General features: G+C 42.9%; 1 protein-coding gene and 2 pseudogenes across 11 annotated transcripts in view; 1 reads left to right on the forward strand and 2 right to left on the reverse strand.

Annotated features, from left to right (window-relative positions):
- Positions 1-19,661, reverse strand: part of LOC309704382 (uncharacterized protein) — a 54,959-nt gene that overhangs the window by 17,252 nt on the left and 18,046 nt on the right. The window lies entirely within an intron of this gene.
- On the forward strand, positions 106-6,141 carry LOC309704392 (dehydrogenase/reductase SDR family member 7B-like; annotated as a pseudogene). The gene is made up of 7 exons: positions 106-1,101; positions 1,594-1,768; positions 3,227-3,340; positions 3,458-3,668; positions 3,843-3,935; positions 4,034-4,186; positions 4,608-6,141. The product of its transcript is annotated as a dehydrogenase/reductase SDR family member 7B-like (transcript).
- LOC309705592 (protein cramped-like) lies at positions 6,711-19,020 on the reverse strand (annotated as a pseudogene). Its single transcript has 19 exons — positions 19,017-19,020; positions 18,546-18,748; positions 18,298-18,451; positions 17,762-17,845; positions 17,536-17,584; positions 17,219-17,304; positions 16,656-16,779; positions 15,726-15,807; positions 13,003-13,944; positions 12,537-12,708; positions 12,189-12,361; positions 12,007-12,081; positions 11,821-11,902; positions 11,535-11,645; positions 10,739-10,896; positions 9,898-10,084; positions 9,463-9,630; positions 9,077-9,226; positions 6,711-8,155 (listed from the first exon to the last, which is right to left on the reverse strand). The product of its transcript is annotated as a protein cramped-like (transcript).

Raw genomic sequence — 19,661 nt, forward strand, 5'->3', positions numbered from 1 at the left:
CCTTGGATTAGAGAAAGTTCAAAACCAGTTCAAACTTGTTTACCTAATTTTTGTTCATTTTAAAGAAATTAAAAATGCGTGCTGTACAATCATTTCACCCAGGACAATTCAAAGAGATCATGAAATTAAAGTCCATAGTGAGTCCCTGTAAACTTCTGACCTCAGCTGTATTTATTCACACTCAGGATGTCTGCATGACTCTGAGTCAACTTCCTGTGTTTGTGATGCAATTTCCATTCTGAACTTCTGAAGGGCAGCACGGTGGCACGGTGGTTAGCACTGTTGCCGCACAGCAAGAATGTCCTGAGTTCAATTCCAACATCAGGCCGGGGTCTTTCTGTGTGGAGTTTGCATGTTCTCCCCGTGTCTGCGTGGGTTCCCTCCGGGTACTCCGGCTTCCTCCCACCGTCCAAAGACATGAAGCTTGTGGGGATAGGTTAATTGGATAACCCAAATTGTCACTAGGTGTGAATGTGCAAATGTATGTGAGTGCGAATGGTTGTTTGTCCTTGTGTGTTAGCCTTGCGACAGACTGGCGACCTGTCCAGGGTGTACCCCGCCTCTCGCCCTATGACAGCTGGGATAGGCTCCAGCGCCCCCCGCGACCCTGAAAAGGATAAGCGGAAGTGAATGGATGGATGGATGGACTTCTGAAGAATATGAACCTGACAAATACCCTACAATTTGTAATAAATAATAAAAAATAAAGTAAACTAAGAATTTTTAAATAATTAAAAAGAAAAACTGAAATGAGATGTAGAGCACACTTCTAATGGATCATGTAGCAATGAAGAAGATAGCAGCTGATTAAATAGGCACTAGTGGTTTAAAAAGACCTCTAAATATAAATGTAAAGCATTAATATAGCAAATTATCAAATTATGAGCTTTACGAGAAATAATAGCTTATTTCCTTATTTGTTAATCATTTGAAAGAGCGCATTTTGTTAAGTGCATACTCCAGATCAGACGGTGGCGCTAAAGCGACCAAAAGCTGTTTTTCTAACCGTCAATAAAGACAAAACAGAAGGAAGAAGATCAGCTAAAAGAAGAGGAGACACATTGACACATTACTGCTGCTCTGCTCAGCAGCTCGGCTCAGGTGAGACCTGTAAAAAACAGAACTACAAACCAACACTTGTTAGTATTTGCTAGAGATGCTAGCTGTTGTTAGCTTTAGCCTCAGTAGCCGTTATTTTGACACTGCCTGCGCAGAACAAGCTAGTGCTAAACCCAGTGTGTGCATGTGCAAGGTGTTCACCTGGCATACTGAACTGTACTTTTTAACCATGCGAATATTAATGTGCTAAGTGATGCATGTATTTAGTTAACATTTGCTTAATAAGATTGTCCGAAGTCTGGTGATATCAAGTTATTGGTTGTTGCTAGCAGGTGGGGCTTAAGTGGTTAAGAAGATAAAGGAAGATCCATAACTCCTACTGTTCTTATTACAATGAATTACCATTTAATTCCCCCGCTTTTTTGGCTGTATGTGTGTTTATTATTGTCATGTTGGTAGTTGCATTCAGATGGACTTTAAAGGTACAGTAAATAATTTCTTATAAGGTATTTACTGATTATTTTTTACCTGCAGGTAGCTGGTGATTGCCAAGTAATGGAGCGTGTGATGGGAGGAGGAATGCTACCGGTGGTTTTAACCGGTTTGGGAGTCGTATTGTTGTACCGGATACTTGTACGTCTCAGAAAAGGGGCTTCAGTCCAAGGTGCTGTAGTGGTCATAACTGGGGCCAGCTCTGGACTCGGGAAAGGTCAGCCTCCATTCATTCATTTCAGCTTACATGTGCAAACTCTCTAAACCATACTGCTTTAGTGCTAGTAGGCTTTTATTTAGATAATGTGCAATCTCATTCTTCAGTGTTGTTGTGCAGATGCCAACATGTAGTTGTAGTTCTTTATCAGATTTGGACATTGTACTGCCCGTTGGTTGTCTCGGACCAGTCTGCGTGCGATCAATGGGAAATTAGGATTTAAACATATATACGTATACATGAATCATTTTGTCCCATTTCAGACACCAAACACTCTTTGATAAATTCCTGGTCAGAGAGTGGATTCCTGATTTTTGTAGGAAACCACATTACAAATTTGTCACTTCTATTTTGAACATGAATGCTATTTTTTTACTTTACAAACACATGTTTGTGAGCGAATGCATCTCCTCTGTAAGTGTGCCTGATCTTTTGTTTCTGAGAGTTTCTAGCCCCGAAAGATGTCAGCTGACCTTTAAAAACAGGAAAGATTGATACGGAGTGTAGAGTTTTTAACAGGACGTAGACTTCTCAATATTTAATTACTGAAGTCAGAGGTAAAGCCATGTGTTTAGTTTGTGGAGAGCAGAGTGCTCTGTTTATGGATTACAGATTGAATCCCCTTTGTGAGACTAAACAGAGAGAGAAAAGAGCTGGACTGTTGCTAGCAAATCTGCGAAAAGCAACAGGACTTTTCACTAAGCCTCACACATCCAGGGATGGAGCAGGCAAGACCAGCTTTGTGATTTCAAACAAGCCATCCTCTGAGGAGTTTATCAAAGAGTGCTTGGTGGCTGTGGATGACAGTTGTGATGACCCAGCCCTGTTAATGAATTTTTTACATGGGACAACGAAAAGAGTTTAGCAGCCACAGGCTCAGTAAAAGGGACTACCAAGGTTTGTTTGTTTGTAAACAACTTACACCTGTCAAAATCTGACAGGGAAAAATGTGGGACTTTTAAAGCAGATGCAAGATAAAGTGACTGAAATGAAGCCAGAAGTAAAATTGCTTTTTTTTCCCGCTGAATCGTACAGCAGAAGGTGTTGTGCAAGTCAGTGAACCATGCTGTTGGTGTTGTAACTAAAACCGTTAACTTCAGTTTGTTGCACTGTTGATTCACTGGATGCACTTGTAGAAACTCAAGACGGACTAGATTCCTGTAGCTGAGCAAGAAAAAATAATTAAAAATAGCAATAGCACTTATTTTAAAATAAAGTTAAGTCTTTTAAATTTTGCAAAAATATGGACATTTTGTGCACAATTGTTTTGGGGAATGTTTATTATATCATGATAAAAATGTTAGCAGTTTTCTTCTATGCTTATTTCAGTTTTATAAAGTGCTCCTGGTAAGAATTAAAGAGATACTGAGCAGATTTGAGTTCAGCTTAGTGGTGTGGCTCTCTGCACCCACCCCTGTTTTATGCTCACTAATCTACAACGAGAATTCTGCATTGTAGAGTCTGCGCGGGTCTTCCACGCTGCAGGTGCACGGCTTGTGTGGACGTGACGCAGCTCGCCTGCAGCAGGTGGTCCAAGAACTAACAGCGAGTTCAGCAAACACACAGAAACTGGTATGTATATACACACAAAGGAGTAACACAATAAAGTCTGGTCTGTCTGAACTATAGCTTAGCCTCTAAGGATCCATTTGTAAAGAGTCGTTTTGTTTCGCTTTGGTTATCCACCAGATTCACACTCCCTGTACTGTTGTCTTCGACCTGGCTAAAACAGACACGGTGGAGAGAGCTGCAGAAGAGATCCTGAAATGTTACGGACAAGTGGACATCCTCATTAATAATGCTGGAATCAGTTACCTTGGCAATATACTAGAGACTCACATTTCAGTTCAGCGGGATGTTATGGAGACAAATTACTTCGGGCCCGTTGCTCTTACACAAGGTTTGTTTAATCTTGTTGGTTTCAGCGTACGGGATGTTTTCATTTATTTTGGCTTGTGGTTGAAAGAGCCGAGCTAAATGTGAAGTTAATAAGTCATTTATGTAGAGATTTGGGTGAAGATTATCATGAATATGAGTCAGCCCTCTCTCTTTCATTTCTTTCCTCTCTCCACAGCTCTCCTGCCTTCCATGGTTCGCCGGCACAGCGGCCATATTGTAGTGATTAGCAGCGTCCAGGGGAAGATAGCCATTCCTTACCGGTCAGCCTGTAAGTCGTCTTTGATTAATGCAAACAAACACAACATGAGTTTGCCAGCAGGAGGAGGGTAACTAAAGCAAGCCTCTGATTTGTCTCATGCTGGTCAGATGCTGCGTCCAAGCACGCCACCCAGGCCTACTTCGACTGCTTGCGGGCAGAGATGGAGCGCTACGGGATCCCAGTGACTGTGATCAGCCCCGGGTACATCTGAACCAACCTGTCGATCAATGCTGTCACAGGAGATGGATCCAAGTATGGAGGTGAGGCAGTGAGAGGATGGAACAAAAGAGTAACAGTAGCAAAAGCAGCATTTTTAAGAGTCAGCTGGTAACAGGTGATAAATCTCAGAGTTATTAAGGTGGTGTTGGAATGTGTGTGGATCTTTGATGCCAGCTGGGATTTTGTGTTTTCTTACTGATTTTTTTTTTTGACTACATAAGGAAAAGACTACAAGCCAAATGGATTTTTATAACTAAATAATAAAAGTAAGAAGCAACATAACCAGAGTAATTTATAAGTTATTGTAGGGTCTTTCTTACCTTACATTAAAAAGCACCTCGAGGCAACTGCTGTTGTGATTTGGTACTATATAAATAAAAGTAATTTGAATTAATTGAAGTAATCTGTACTCTCTTGTATCAATGATGCAACATGTCTCTTGTCTTTGCAACTACCGCTCAGTGTTGGACAGAACTACAGCTACGGGCTGGGACCCCAGGGACGTGGCGTGGGAAGTCCTAAAGGCTGTTCGTCAGCAAAGTAAAGACGTGGTTTTGGCCGGCCCTCTGCCCACTGCTGCAGTATACCTCCGCACACTCTGGCCTGCACTTTTCTTCAAGCTCATGTCCTCGCGCGCTCGAAAGGAGCAAAAACCTAAGGATAAGTGATGTTCGAGCTGGTGAGGTCTAGGACCTGAAATAAGCAAGACTTTGGAGGAAATGAGGAGATCTGTTTTATAACATCTGGGACAGAGCTGGAGTGGGTTTTTGTACTATTCATTGTTTAATGTCTAATTTACATGTTGATATTGTCTGTCATGTCTGAGAAACTTTTACCCTTCCCACCCAAAAACAACAAAAATTGTTGGCAAAAGCCTGCAGTATCACATTTTGCAGGCTGGTGAGAAGAGATGGTTTAATTTGAACTCCATAATTTGGGACTCCTGATGCAAACAGAACAGCTTAAATAAACCAAACTGTGGTAAAGGAATCATGTCTGATGTTTTGGCAGAATGTCTACCCACAACTGTGTCACTTACTCTCCTTTAAAATATCTACTGTGGTTACAAAGTCAACGTTTGCCAACAATTTCTCATTGAAAAATGGTGCAGCACCCGACCTGTTTCTGGGTCATATTTTCCATGCAGTATGCAGAGCACATCACTGAAAATGAGTCACTTCAGCACACGTATGTGCAGTCGAGTTTTTGTTTCCGGCTAATATTCTTTGTCACTTTAAAGTGTCGTCTGGATTGGAGCATGATTGTACTTTTATTGGGAGCAGCGAGGAATTCAGTGTGGAGTCTGTGCGGATAAACCACTCATCCATCTCTGGAGAAGCTGACAAACCTGTCAGAAACAAGCCCAAGGCCAAAGACCGAACTTTGTACAAGCTTGCATATGAACTGCTGTGTATCCCCCAAACACAGTGAATACAAGAAAACAGGCAGGTTTTTATAACTATCTTTATGCACAGAATAAAACACCTTTTACAAACTGAAAACAGTATTTTTTTTTCCTCCTTTCTTGGATGTCACCTTAAATTAAAACAGAAAAAACACTTGTCTCAGAAATATTAACAATAAATAGTCCAAATAATGATTTACATTATGTTACAAAAGCGCAGTGAATACTGGAATTTCCATTTGTACAAATACATCCTTCAATAGGATTCCTTATTAAGAATCATCTAGTGTGACAAGATCAAGCGTTTCCAAATGTTCACAAACTAACACCACAGGAGCGCTTACATTTGTTAGATCGTCTTACAATCTCGTTTGTGGAATGACAAAGAGGTCTAACAGTTTACACCAAACGGGTTCACACAGCTGCATAGAGATGATGCTGGTTGATCAAATTAAATGTGAAGGCAATGAGTCTGTACTGCATGAAAAATTCAGAGAAACGATGTCTGCTTCTGTAACATGCAAGAGCCACTCTTTAGTCATAGTGTTTTGTTAGCATCCACTAGTCAGAGGAAAGTAATTTGGGGGCATATAATAAAAAACAAAAATTAAAATAAATGGAGTCAACTATGGCTTTAGTGTTTCATTAAATTAACCGCTCGCTCTTATGGAGTGTATTTCTACTGGGAACTCAATAGTAGCCAGGACATTCATAATTCTAGTTTGTCAAACAAAATGAATGTGTGGCTGCAGCCAGCTCATTTGTTTGAACTAATTAGGACGGCAAGAAAGCAACAGAACTAAGGAAAGTAAATGAGCAACATTGTTAGATTTCCTTGTAATCGATGGCGTCGGCAAGAGAGCGCCCACCTGTTGTGTCAGCGTTACTGAAAACGACAGCAAAAGTAAACAAAGACACGCCCTCCTTGCTGTTGATCTGGCAGCTTCAGGTCTGGATAGGTCACCTTTTAAAACAGCGCAAGCCTGAATGTATGTTAACAGACAGGCACGCATCAGAGTGCTGCCGCTCACGCGCATCTTTTTGAGTTGTTCATCTCCCTTCATTAAAACCTTCCTGTGCAATTCACGCTCACATCTACAATACAGGAGGGAAATTCTCCCTATTGCAGCTTGCGAATGAGGAGCTGGGAAAGCGCCGAGTCAAAGGAAACGTTTTAATGTGAACGTTCCTCAAGGCTTTCATTCAGACGCAACAACCATGAAGAACAGTACATTACGCACATTATGCTGTTTGTGGCTATAAGCACTGTCAGCACAGACTCTTTAAAACATTCTGATTCAGTCTCCAAATACCACACGTGTGAAGAGGGCTTAAATATCTAAAAAGGTATTCCTGTTTATGCAACAAAATCCAATATTTGAACTTGCATCTCTGCACACAAAACTAATGAGAAATGAATGCAACAATAAAATAATTCCAATAACATTTTCAGCATCTGTGGAGCTACCCAAGTGGAGTCAACCAACAAGCTGCCATTTTTTATTTGTATTTGTTTGTTTTTTTTGTTTTGTTTTTTTTGTTTGTTTTTTTTTAAATGTGGGTTTGAGAAATGAAGAACCCGATTCCAAACACGTGTGACTACAACACAATCTGTAACACCTGAACTCATAAGAGATGAGGAACAAAAAGAAAAGAAAAAAGGAGGCCAACAGGAAAAATGAACTTCTACACATCACTTTGTTTTGTTCCACTTTTGCTACTGAACTATGCCAAGTATCTCTTTCTCACCGACATTACTTTTAATAAAAATCACAGTCCAGTGGCTGTTTGCCACCAGCTGATGATCTGAACTGCACATTTTGAGCGGTCAGCCTTACAGCCTTTAATACACACGCACACACAGATACATTCATGCACTCACACACCGAGAGCAGGAAGAGACATGAAAGATCAGATATTTTGTTCGGATATGGCATAGTATTTTCCTGTACATGAGGTTGTATCTTTGTAAACTCATTTGTTTTATCTAAAGTGTTTGTATTTAAAGGGAATTGTTCCTTAGAGAACAGTTCAGTGAAACCAACGCAACTCGCTTTTGAACAATGGTCACGGTTGACCACCTATTATTGCACTTTTACAAACAGGCCATGGATGGCTTTGAGGGGGGATGGGGTTGGCCTTTCTCCCCAGTCTTCTTTCTCCAAACAGGGAGAAGACAGAGAGGAAACCTCTCCTCTCCTCACTTACAGTACCTCTTGTCACCAACAACATGATGCTCTAGGTGAGCAAAGTTCTGCCTTGGTCTCTTTTTAGGAATGGCCTGCTTATCGACAGGTGTGAGAACCAGACGTGGTAAAAGTTGGGGTAATTTGCAGCTGCTGGCTGCAAATCGGTTTTGAATTTCTAGCAGTAGTCACTGCTTCCAAGTGTGGGCCCAGAAGTTTGTGTCTCTCTCTCCTGGAACTGTGGAAATGCCTGGAACTGGCTGTAGATTAGAGGTACAGATGACCATGGCTTGGTGGAGTCTTCCTCAGGGAGGTGGAATGGAGGGCTCAGTTACGGCGAGCTCCTGAGCCAGATCATTGAAGCGAGCGATGTAGTCTATGCTGCTCTCACTCATCATACAAGCAAGCTGAGAATCCATCTGCAAGCAACACCAAAGAGCTTTCAGACTGACAACAAGGGCAAATCCAAGAAGGAGAAAAAAACCCCAAAAAACAAGATTTTTCCAGACATCCCTCGAACAGTTTCATACTTTAGGTCAAGAGTGCAGGGGGGGAAAAGTTCATCACATCAATATCTGTCAATGAAATTAAATTATTTACTGAAAAAGCAGATGTGTTAGTCCAAACACAGGAGGCAACAGTCACCGGGCTCTATTCACCTCCCAGGCAGGTTTGGGCCCCATCCCAGGAAACAGGTTTAAGCTAACAAGTCTGCGTTTGTTAACCCTGAGATGAATCACTTAACACAATCTGAACTAAACCTGCTCACTGGCAGGTTATCTTTAACAAACTTAGAGCTTCTCTCTGCCTCATCCCCTCCTGCCACACCTGAACCAGCTAACTGACACTCCCGATTCATTTCTTCATAAAGTCGCTATCAAAGCACGCAAGAGAGCGAGAGAGAGCACTAAAAATGGAAACGTGTTCACAGACTGAGATTCAGATATTAAATGCTGTCAGCATTTCAAAAGGTATGGTGTCTGAATCTCAGGGTGTGACTCAACAAGTTTTTCATTAAAAATCACCTAAAATTTGGTGGATCAGCCCAGAAGCTGATCTATCCAAAAGGTACCATGTGGTCCCTAACACAACCGGCTCTGGGTCAGAGTCCACTTGCACAGCAGGACAGATCCAAAAGGGGATAAGAACCACATTTTCAGAGTGGATATAAATGCAGGTTATTTTTAAAATGGGAAGTGATGTTTTTACATTTACATTTTAGAGACTAATTAATAACATATAACATGTTGGTTGCTGAGATTCAGACTGTGTTGTGTTTGTGGCAAGTGTTGCTTCTCAGTCACAACTTTCTTTCATTTAATCAACAAGCATTTACTTACCTCTGCCACATCAGGAAGGCCACGGGATTGAATCATGAGAATCATGAGAATTGCAGTCCAGGAGGCTAGGACCGAGTAGAGCTGTGCCACTGGAGGGGCCAGTGGGGGTTAGGGTGGTCCGTCTGCCCTTATCAGGAGAGACCATGCTGGCTGCAAGGAAAATAAGAGCAAAAGACTGAGTAAATGGCCTTTCATCATACAGCTGTGTTAGTAATATTGGGGATTTTACAAACAAATCTTTGTAAATGTTGACTGCACGTGCTGCTGTATGCAGCATTTTTAGTGGGAAGTAATGATAAAAATACATCCACTTAATATTCTGTTCTTCTTGGCCTAAAATGTAACTTCTGGCACACTCTTGAGAAAGGAAGCAAAAAAACTCTTACAAAGGAGGCATCCCAGTGTGGAGTCAGACGAGTCGCTGGGGTACCACTGAGGGTCGTGGCTGGGTGAAGGGATCCAGCCTCTGGATGGGCTGAGCGAGGGAGACGAGGCCAGCAGTTTGGAGCCGTCGCTGTTGCCCAGCTTGGCTGGAGAGAGAGCAGCCTCCTCACCTGCAGTGCAGCAGGCAAACAGAAATGAGATATCAGCGATTAAACTCAGCAGGCTCAGATGTTTAGCTGCTTGGATGTCAACGTGCACTCTTTTCCACAACCTGCAGAGGAATTAATGCTGTGGAGCCACAAAGCTGACCTCAGTGGTAATTACAAAACCTTTCTAACCTACTCTCACTTTCCATTTCACTAAACAAACATCATCAAGCTTTATTTAGCAGTTTCTTGTCAATATGGCTCGGGTAAGACGTCTGCACGTGCACGCACCGTAATGTGTGGAGTTGATGGCAAGCTCGATGATGGAGTCGCTGATCTGCGTTTGAGGTTCTCCGGGGGTTAGAGCCTCTTCAGGAGGGCCTGGGAGTGAGATATCAAGGAGCGAGGCAACGCTCGGGGGAGAGAGGAGTGAGTCTCCCCCGCCGGTGACTCCAGGAGACGGAGGTGGTACGCCATTCTATGGAAAGAGCGATTTAACTTAGCACATCACATTTTTTTAAACCATTTATTCAAGCATAGCTGACAATTTTCTTTACCAAATGGTGATCAGCTACGACTGGAAAACAAATGAGGTTACGCAGACTCACTGCCTTTAACTAAGCCAAGTGTTCCCTCACAAAGGTCCACTGTGAGCAAGGAAACGCTCTGATGGCGATACAAACAGCTTTATTTATCCCATCAGGGCAAACTGTTTGGAGCAGCTTGTTTTTAAACCGTAACAGACAAATAAACAGGTGATCATGAATATGACAACTGTATGCAAGAATAATGTCTACAAAGAAAATCTATAAAAATTACTAAATCATTTGTGAAGTCTTGTACGACAGATGCACAGTAAAAAGAAAAACATTATGCAAAACCTGGCCTACACCGCACAGATAAACAGAAAATCATTAGAGTGAGCAATAACTTTCATTAAAGTAAGATAAATCAAAAACTGACCGTTTTAAATGTAACACTCCAAGATGGTAATGGGCAATAGCATTTATTCTAATGCCACAGGCAAGGAGGAGACATCAAATGAAGGAGGGTTCTAGTCCGTGTGTGTGTGTGTGTGTGTGTGTGTGTGTGTGTGTGTGTGTGTGTGTGTGTGTGTGTGTCTGTCTCTGACCTCTGGAACATTTTGCTGGTGGAGTTGAGAGTCTGGCTCAGCATCAGCAATGGGAGTGGTGGCGAGAAGAGCGCTGTTATCCACAGTGGAAGAATCCACCTCCCGACAGGGACTGCCTGGGATGATGCCTGCAGACTTAGCTGCCAGGTCAATGGCACCTGAAAGTATTAACAGTTCAGGCAAACGAGAGATTTGTCATATCACTCCTGATAAGCATCAACAGCAACAGCATGTGAAGAGCAGAGCAGGAAGAAAAAAAAAAAAAAGGATGGTCCAAGGTCTTCTGGAAAAATGTTTTTGCTTCTGTCGTCTGCACAGAAATACTGTCTGTCACTGACCTTCTCAGAGTTCTAGATTTTGACACAGGAATCTTACACAAATACAACTTGGACCTTAAATATGTTTTTAAGCAATTTTATAAAATATGTCTGTGAAGGTTCTCAGTCATCCAGGTCATCGTAGTCAAAGGAGCTTACAAAGAAAAGCATCTGGACTTCTTTAAGTTACTTGAAGACGTTTCACCTCTCATCCGAGAAGCTTCTTCAGTTCTAAGGTCAAATGGTGGGGAGTCCCAGATTTAAACCTAGTGGGAGTATCCCCCCACAGAGGGACAAAAGGACCCCTGATGATCCTCTAATCGCCTGAGCCAAGGTGTGAAACTGGGTGCTTATAAAAGCAAAGTTGTTGACCCCATAAAAACAACAATATGTAATTTTTTTGCAGTATATTTGGTGTAGAGTTTATCAATATTTCAATAAAACAGAAAAATGTAGTAGATAACAGAAGAAGTCCATACTAGAGAGCTGGCTGGCCCCCGCAGAGCTGGATGTTGCTGGGGTTGTTTTAGTTTGGACAGAGCGAGAGGAAGGAGCTAGTCGGGGATGGATCGGCCGGAAAGATCCAGTTCCTGAAGGAAGAAACAGGAAGTGAGAGAGCAGACAATTACCAGAGGGTCTTGCTGAGAAAGAGAAATCGTTTTTAGCTGTGATTTCATTAATGCATACTGTAAAACTACGCCCTAAACATTTCCAGCCTCAGCTGACGACATATTCTATCGTTCTGTCCTGCCATCTGAGGAGTACCTGTGGCAGAGGAGTTGGAGAGGATGGAGAAGGAGCAGACGTGTTGAGGAGTGTCTCCTGTAGTTCTGGGCAGCAGTGTTCGCTGTGAACGAGAAAGAAGTGGCCAAACAAAAACACACTTAGGAAAACCCGCCTTCCACCCAACCAAGCCCAGAACTGATGAATGGATAATGATCTTGCTCTCACCTGAACTACAAGTGGTTTGCGAAGTTGTCTGTTCCGAGGTTTTCTCTGTCTAGAAAGGAAAAGATCTGACTGCATCTGTGAGAAAAAGAAAAGAAAAAAGCACATATTAATGCTCGTTAATACATGAATTATGTCTCTGTACAGTTGGCATAAACAAAAAATGATGCATTATTCTGGCTTACACTGATCGAGTCGAGCTGCTGTCTGAAGGCTAGCTCTGCCTCTTTGTTAGGGGAGAACATTCGGTTGTGCCGTGAGCTGTTGGGTGGCAGCGTGGTGGGTACTGCGAACACGCTGCTTTCTGATTCGCCAACTGCAGTAGAACCCAGCAGAGAGCGGGTAAGGTTGCGCCCACCTGAACAGGATTGAAACAGATGTGGTGCCACATCAGGAAAGGCAGCTATTTGAAGACAACTTCTAAAGAGGAAGCATCGGTGCTGCATAATTACTTCTCGCTGTTTAATAACTACAGCACTGTAAGTACAGAAAAGACTTTATCACAAAAGCCAGCAGGAGAGAGACATAAATACCTCCAGCACTTGGCAGCTGTAACTTGGGCATGCGCAAAGACGCCTGCGGCCGCCCACAGCTGGGGCTACGGGCGCCTGCAACAGGACCCTTCGCCGGAGGTGTGAGGACCTGGTTTTGCTCCTCCTGATAGGTCTTGAGGGGTGATGTGGCTGTGGAGCACAGCTCTGGAGCCTGAAGGAAAAGACACATGATATGCTCCTATCTCGAAATAGCACTTTCATTGAAAAAGACAAAAAAAAACCAAACAAAAAAAAAAACCTGTGGTGTTCATAGTACATAACCAGTAACATGTTTTTCATCAGCTGGCTTTGTACGGAATATAAACTCTTCACACTGCTGCATCTTAAAAATGTTTAATTTTAAGCCTTAATGCCACTGATAATTACACATTTTTCATCTTTTCAACTTGTAATTTAAACAACACACCAGGCCACAATCTTGGAAGACAGAAAAGGGAAAACTTACCAGAGGTTTGGGGTTGACTTCAGTGGAAACCAGCTTGAGTAAGCAGCGCAAAACTCGATTTGTCCTGTCGGGCTTTGGCTGCACTGAGGCTTGTCCCTCTTCTGAGTTGCTGGGTGGAGCTGTGACCGGCTGCCACTCGTACTCCAGCTGCAGCTTGCCTGGCTTCCCAAACATCAGGTACAGCTCGGCCAGGGTGACGTTCTCTGCGTCACGGGCGCTCCAGCCTTCCTCTCTGATCTGCTCAACGACCCGTTCTTTGGTCGCTGGTGGGGAAGCTTGCGACACGGCTTCGTCTGAGCCAGTCACTGGAGGTTTGACTGAAGGAGGCTGATTTGCCTCCGAGGAAGACGCGCTGGTGCTCTGCTCCTCTTTGTACTGCTCAGCGGAGCCATCGGCACCACTACATGACCTGTCCGTGCTTCTGGTCATGGCTAAACCACCACTGACCTCAACGCCAGTGCAGGCCTTTCCTGGATCAGAAGATCCCATCCCATCTCCCTCTTCTCTGACAGTCAGCTGAGAGGAAACTGGGACACAAGGGGACTGAAGTCTCTTCTCCTCTACCTTTGCAGAACTGTCTGCTGATGGATCAGGGTTGGGGGTTTCAGTTCGACGAGCATCACCCGTTATAGTCAGTGAAGCACCAGCAACAGCAGCGCTTCCCCGCCCAGATTTGCTGCCAGTTCGAGGTTGTGGAGCTGCATGGATGCCCAGGATCTGGGCAGCTGGCAACTCCTTGGCATTAGGTCGGCTCTTGCCACTCTCGATCCAATGGACAGTGCAGGACGCTTTGGAGTGAACCACACGTGCCACCCCAGGCAGTGTAGTCAATGTGCAGCTCTCAGCTGGAAAAAGAAAAAGTTCTTCCTTCTGAGTTATGCTGGGAGAGGCTGTGCTGGTCTGGTTGCCTTCTAGAGCCTCTCTCTCCATGAGACTCTTAAGCTGAGTTTTCAAAGTTAAGGACCAGTTTATATTCGACACAAGCTGGTACAGTGGGGCAAAAAAGTATTTAGTCAGCCACCGATTGTGCAAGTTCCCCCACTTAAAATGATGACAGAGGTCAGTAATTTGCACCAGAGGTACACTTCAACTGTGAGAGACAGAATGTGGAAAAAAAAAAAATCCATGAATTCACATGGTAGGATTTGTAAAGAATTTATTTGTAAATCAGGGTGGAAAATAAGTATTTGGTCACCTCAAACAAGGAAAATCTCTGGCTCTCACAGACCTGTAACGTCTTCTGTAAGACGCTTTTCTGTCCCCCCACTCGTTACCTGTATGAATGGCACCTGTTTGAACTCATCTGTATAAAAGACACCTGTCCACAGCCTCAAACAGTCAGACTCCAAACTCCGCTATGGCCAAGACCAAAGAGCTTTCGAAGGACACCAGGAAAAGTATTGTAGACCTGCACCAGACTGGGAAGAGTGAATCTACAATAGGCAAGCAGCTTGGTGTGAAAAAATCAACTGTGGGAGCAATCATCAGAAAATGGAAGACATACAAGACCACTGATAATCTCCCTCGATCTGGGGCTCCACGCAAGATCTCATCCCGTGGGGTCAAAATGATCATGAGAACGGTGAGCAAAGATCCCAGAACCACACGGGGGGACCTGGTGAATGACCTGCAGAGAGCTGGGACCAAAGTAACAAAGGTCACCATCAGTAACACACTACAACGGCAGGGAATCAAATCCCGCAGTGCCAGACGTGGTCCGCTGCTGAAGCCAGTGCATGTCCAGGCCCGTCTGAAGTTTGCCAGAGAGCACATGGATGATACAGCAGAGGATTGGGAGAATGTCATGTGGTCAGATGAAACCAAAGTAGAACTTTTTGGTATAAACTCAACTCGTCGTGTTTGGAGGAAGAAGAATACTGAGTTGCATCCCAAGAACACCATACCTACTGTGAAGCATGGGGGTGGAAACATCATGCTATGGGGCTGTTTTTCTGGCCAAGGGGACAGGACGACTGATCCGTGTTAAGGACAGAATGAATGGGGCCATGTATCGTGAGATTTTGAGCCAAAACCTCCTTCCATCAGTGAGAACTTTGAAGATGAAACGAGGCTGGGTCTTCCAACATGACAATGATCCAAAACACACCGCCCGGGCAACAAAGGAGTGGCTCCGTAAGAAGCATTTGAAAGTCCTGGAGTGGCCTAGCCAGTCTCCAGACCTCAACCCCATAGAAAATCTGTGGCGGGAGTTGAAAGTCCGTGTTGCTCGGCGACAGCCCCAAAACATCACTGCTCTCGAGAAGATCTGCATGGAGGAATGGGCCAAAATACCAGCTACTGTGTGTGCAAACCTGGTAAAGACCTATAGTAAACGTTTGACCTCTGTTATTGCCAACAAAGGTTATGTTACAAAGTATTGAGTTGTATTTTTGTTATTGACCAAATACTTATTTTCCACCCTGATTTACGAATAAATTCTTTACAAATCCTACCATGTGGATTCATGGATTTTTTTTTTTTCCACATTCTGTCTCTCACAGTTGAAGTGTACCTCTGGTACAAATTACTGACCTCTGTCATCATTTTAGGTGGGGGAACTTGCACAATCGGTGGCTGACTAAATACTTTTTTGCCCCACTGTATATGCCCCAGAAAGCAGCATGTTAGAGCAGTACATTTCTAATATGTACACTAGGAATGAAAAACACTCTGAAGAGTTTTGCATACATATTGCACTGTAATGTTTTTTTTAAAAAGGATACAATCCACTGGTCATGATAAGCCCACTTCTGTTTCAGATACTCTATGAGGCTGGAAACTTTCCTGTGGAGCTCCACCACCATCCTGAGAAAACAGAAAAAACATTTGATGTCAACTTTGCAAAATACAACACTACCAGGTCGAATACGTCTGACATAAACTACTTCTACATTTTACACTTAGACTACTGTGGATCAAATTTAATAGAGTTTTCTAAAACCGAAATAATCCTGTGTGGGAAAAATCAAAACGCCAACTACGTGCTCCAAAAATAACTAAAATAAAACAGAAATGTTCATTAATGTATAGTTTTACTATATTTGTTTTGTCACGTTTGCAAACAAATGCATACTGACATTGCTGTAATTCAGCCATTTTCACAAAGTCCTTACCCTTCTTCAACCTACCCATGATAAATAACCCTTATTATCATAATAATTAAACAAAAAAACAAAAAAAAAACCCTAACACTGAAACCAGTAAAAACGAAACTGAACCTCAAAAGAAGCAAACCCAGTCTGAACACTAACTGAAAACTGAACTGAGAACAAAAATTAAAAATGAAAGAAATAGAGTTTAAACTTTGAACAGCATCATGTCTGAGGGTGTTTACACTTTTCAAATTTCACGAGTTAGCTTAAAAAAAAAACATATACACACATATTTAATTTGCACAAAAAAAAAAAAAAAAAAAAAAAGAGCTGACCCAGAAAACGGTGGAAAACATGCAAACCATCAAACTGAAATAAGCAGTCTGAAGCCAAGAAGAGGTTCTTAAATTAGCTCAGGCTTTGTTGCATCACCATGGCTTGAACTAATAAAATAAATAAATAAAATAATAATAGAAAATGAATTAATGAAGGTATGACATCTCTCCGACTCTTGGATGTTATGCTTTTGAAAATATATTGTGGTTCTTATCCATGTCAGACCTGAGGCGAGGGTTGTGGGCAAGACTCTGAACTCGGGCCCAGGAGTGGTTACTGCGTGGCTGGAGCTCCACTGCCACCTTCAAGGGCAGACGCACCGGCTTCTGGTCCTCTTCATCACTCACTCCTGCAGGACACAAAATTACAGATTCAGCCACTATAAGAAAAGCCCAAAACCTATAAACTCAACTATGCTCTCTCACTTAATCAACCACGACAAAATGAAAAGGCAGCCATCAATCTCGGTGGGATCCATTCACAGATTTACATACAACAATGACAAGAGACAGTCTTTTTCTACCCTTGATGAAAGCAAATATTTTCAGTAAGTGTGATGAGTGGGTGTTATTGAGCAGAGGGGTTGATGACAGCTGGTCAGAACAGTCATCTCCTTCATCCTCCTCACTTTGCACCCAAAGTTACCATGGAAACACCACCAGCCCACTTGATGCCATGGTTTTTGTAAAAAAGCCCCGCCCCCGTGAACCCCCCAGTCTCACCATCAGTGAGGTTTTCAGTGCTTGTTCTGTAACGCGTGTGCTGGGTTTCTGCAGGCTCATACTCACCATCTGGATCACAAAGTTTCTTCAACGCTCGGCACATTGGAGCTTTGATCCGCAGGTTCCTCCCCTTAGAGCGCACGGTGGTGGCCCTGGTGGAACAGAAGAATCTTTATTCATATATGTTGTAAGCTCTAAACCTTGCCGTGCCACAGAGAAAGCATCTGACTACATACTGTCAACTCAGCCCTCAGATTTGTTTTTCATACTAGCAAAGTGCTAATCTGTATCTTTCCAAATGTGATCTAGTGCATCAGTTTAAAGTATCACAATCCCAGATGTGTACGTAAACCCACTAGCCAAAGCTTCTGCCACAGACTTACCCTTGCTGGATGAGTTCGTTCAGCTTTGCCACATTCTTATCATCCATCACTGTCAAAGACAAAACACAAGACAGCTAGTTAAGACATGCTCCTCAGGGGCAACTGCCCCGAGCCACAGGGATCATCTGGAGTTTAATCACATCCCCTGTGTCCACAACCAGCAGAACAAACAGCAAAACACACGCAGTCTACATTGCATCCAAGCGCTTTCACAGCCCTCACTTACATCCTCCAACTTTTTTGCGAAGCTCGGCGTAGCAGATGAGGCCGTACAGTTCTTGAGAAGATTTCTTTAACACCCTGGAGTACACTGAGAAGGAAAGGAAGCACAAGTCACAACACTGGTGGAGGCCTGTGCGTGCTACATAAAGATAACATGAGAGTAACACTGGGTGCTTTTTGTAGGGGAAAAGAGCTCCAGCTTATCTGGTGAACTTCTTTAACATATGTTTTGCTTGCTAAAAAACAAAAATGTCAGTGTGAGTTCTGTTGTAGGAAAAAATAATAATATATGTGGCTGTTTAACAGCATCTCTTCTTTACTTCTCATTCACAGTGTCTGCAGTAAGTAGCATAACTGAAACAACTAAACACAAACCTAAAATAAACCAATTAAGATCAGCCTAAGACATCACCTTGTTGTATGAGTTGTACACATTTTTATGAGGCGTCATTCGATAAAGTCATTACAGTGTACAAACTTCATATTTGGGGATCAAAAATTCCAAGGTGAATTAAGAGAGAGAGAAAAAAAGCAACTCACCGTTAGCGAAGTCGATGTGTTTGGAGATCTTGTGCCAAGTTCGGTAGTAAAAGTGGCGGACCTGTTCCTTGTTCTTCACCATATTTGCTGGCTTGCCTCTCTTCTTGTACTTCATTGCAATGTTGTTCTGGATGGCCTCAAAATCCTTCCCGTGCTGGGAACAAAGGAGGGCAGCCGTGAATCTACGACGTCAAAAGATCTACACATGGTAAACTTTTAACTTGGTAAAAGGTTGTTGCAAGCTTTACCTCATAAAGACCCTCAAAAAAGCTGTTTTTGTCCTCGGCGCTCCAGGATTCCCACTGCCGACGGGCTCTTTTCTGGTTACCAGCTTGTTCTTCCTTCTCTGTAGACCCTTGGCCCTTGGAGGTCTTGGATACTCCCCCCGTGGAGCTGACCACAGGCCCGGTCTGCCCCACCACACCCTGGGAAGAGGAGCCATTCTCTGCCCCTGTTTTAACACAGAAACATTCAGAGGAAAGGCACAACTTAAATATCAGCTCACCACCCTGGCTGTTTTTTATGTCATAACGAAAAAAGGTTGATCTGAGGTGTGTGATTTGCGAGATGTTAAAATACATGCACACAAAGCCACCCACTGCCATTACAGCGCACAGAACCTGCAGAGCTTCCCTCTCTGTGGTTAAGCTCTGGCAAGGAGACAGGAAAAGCAATCAGTCCCTATGGTCAGGTCTACATTACACAGTTCCAAAACCAACTCATGGTGGGCTCCACTGGCCAAGTTTTCTGGCCCAGTACTGTGCACAACACCAGGAGACATTAGCAGGAGCACCCAGAGAGTTGCTGTTGCAGTACTGTGCTACATTATAAAAAAAAATAAATAAAGAAAAAAAAGTGTTGTTTTTTTTGTTTTTTTTTAGCCCAAATGGGTGTTAATTTACAAACACAAGCATGTGACTGGCTCACAGACAATAACCTAGATGTGTCGCCTTCAAAATAGAAGTGCACCGATATAGCATCACATAAAAATAAGTGAGGCTTTCTTAGTCAGACAGTCAAACGTTTGTGCTCAATCTAAATATAGTTTCTGACACAATCAGAGCTTTTCTGTTTCAAACAACAAAAATCCACCAGTCATACCTGTCAAAGGATACACAAGTAAATAATATTGTTTCTGATCTGATCAATGGCTGCTGTTTTGTGGACAAAGCAATTTTAAAAGGAAAAATGTACAAATTAAAATCACAGATGTATAATGTACTGAAATATTTTTCCAAATAAATTCCACTTTTCAATGAGGAACACACAGATTACTGGGTGGCATAGCCTCATTAACAAACTCAAAAACCACCACCACCTTACTAAGTCTCAGCCCCACCCAAAGCTGTCTGTGCCTCCAGAGG

This window comes from Aulonocara stuartgranti, assembly GCF_965226115.1.
Source record: "Aulonocara stuartgranti genome assembly, chromosome: 4".
Classification (NCBI taxonomy): Eukaryota; Metazoa; Chordata; class Actinopteri; order Cichliformes; family Cichlidae; genus Aulonocara; species Aulonocara stuartgranti.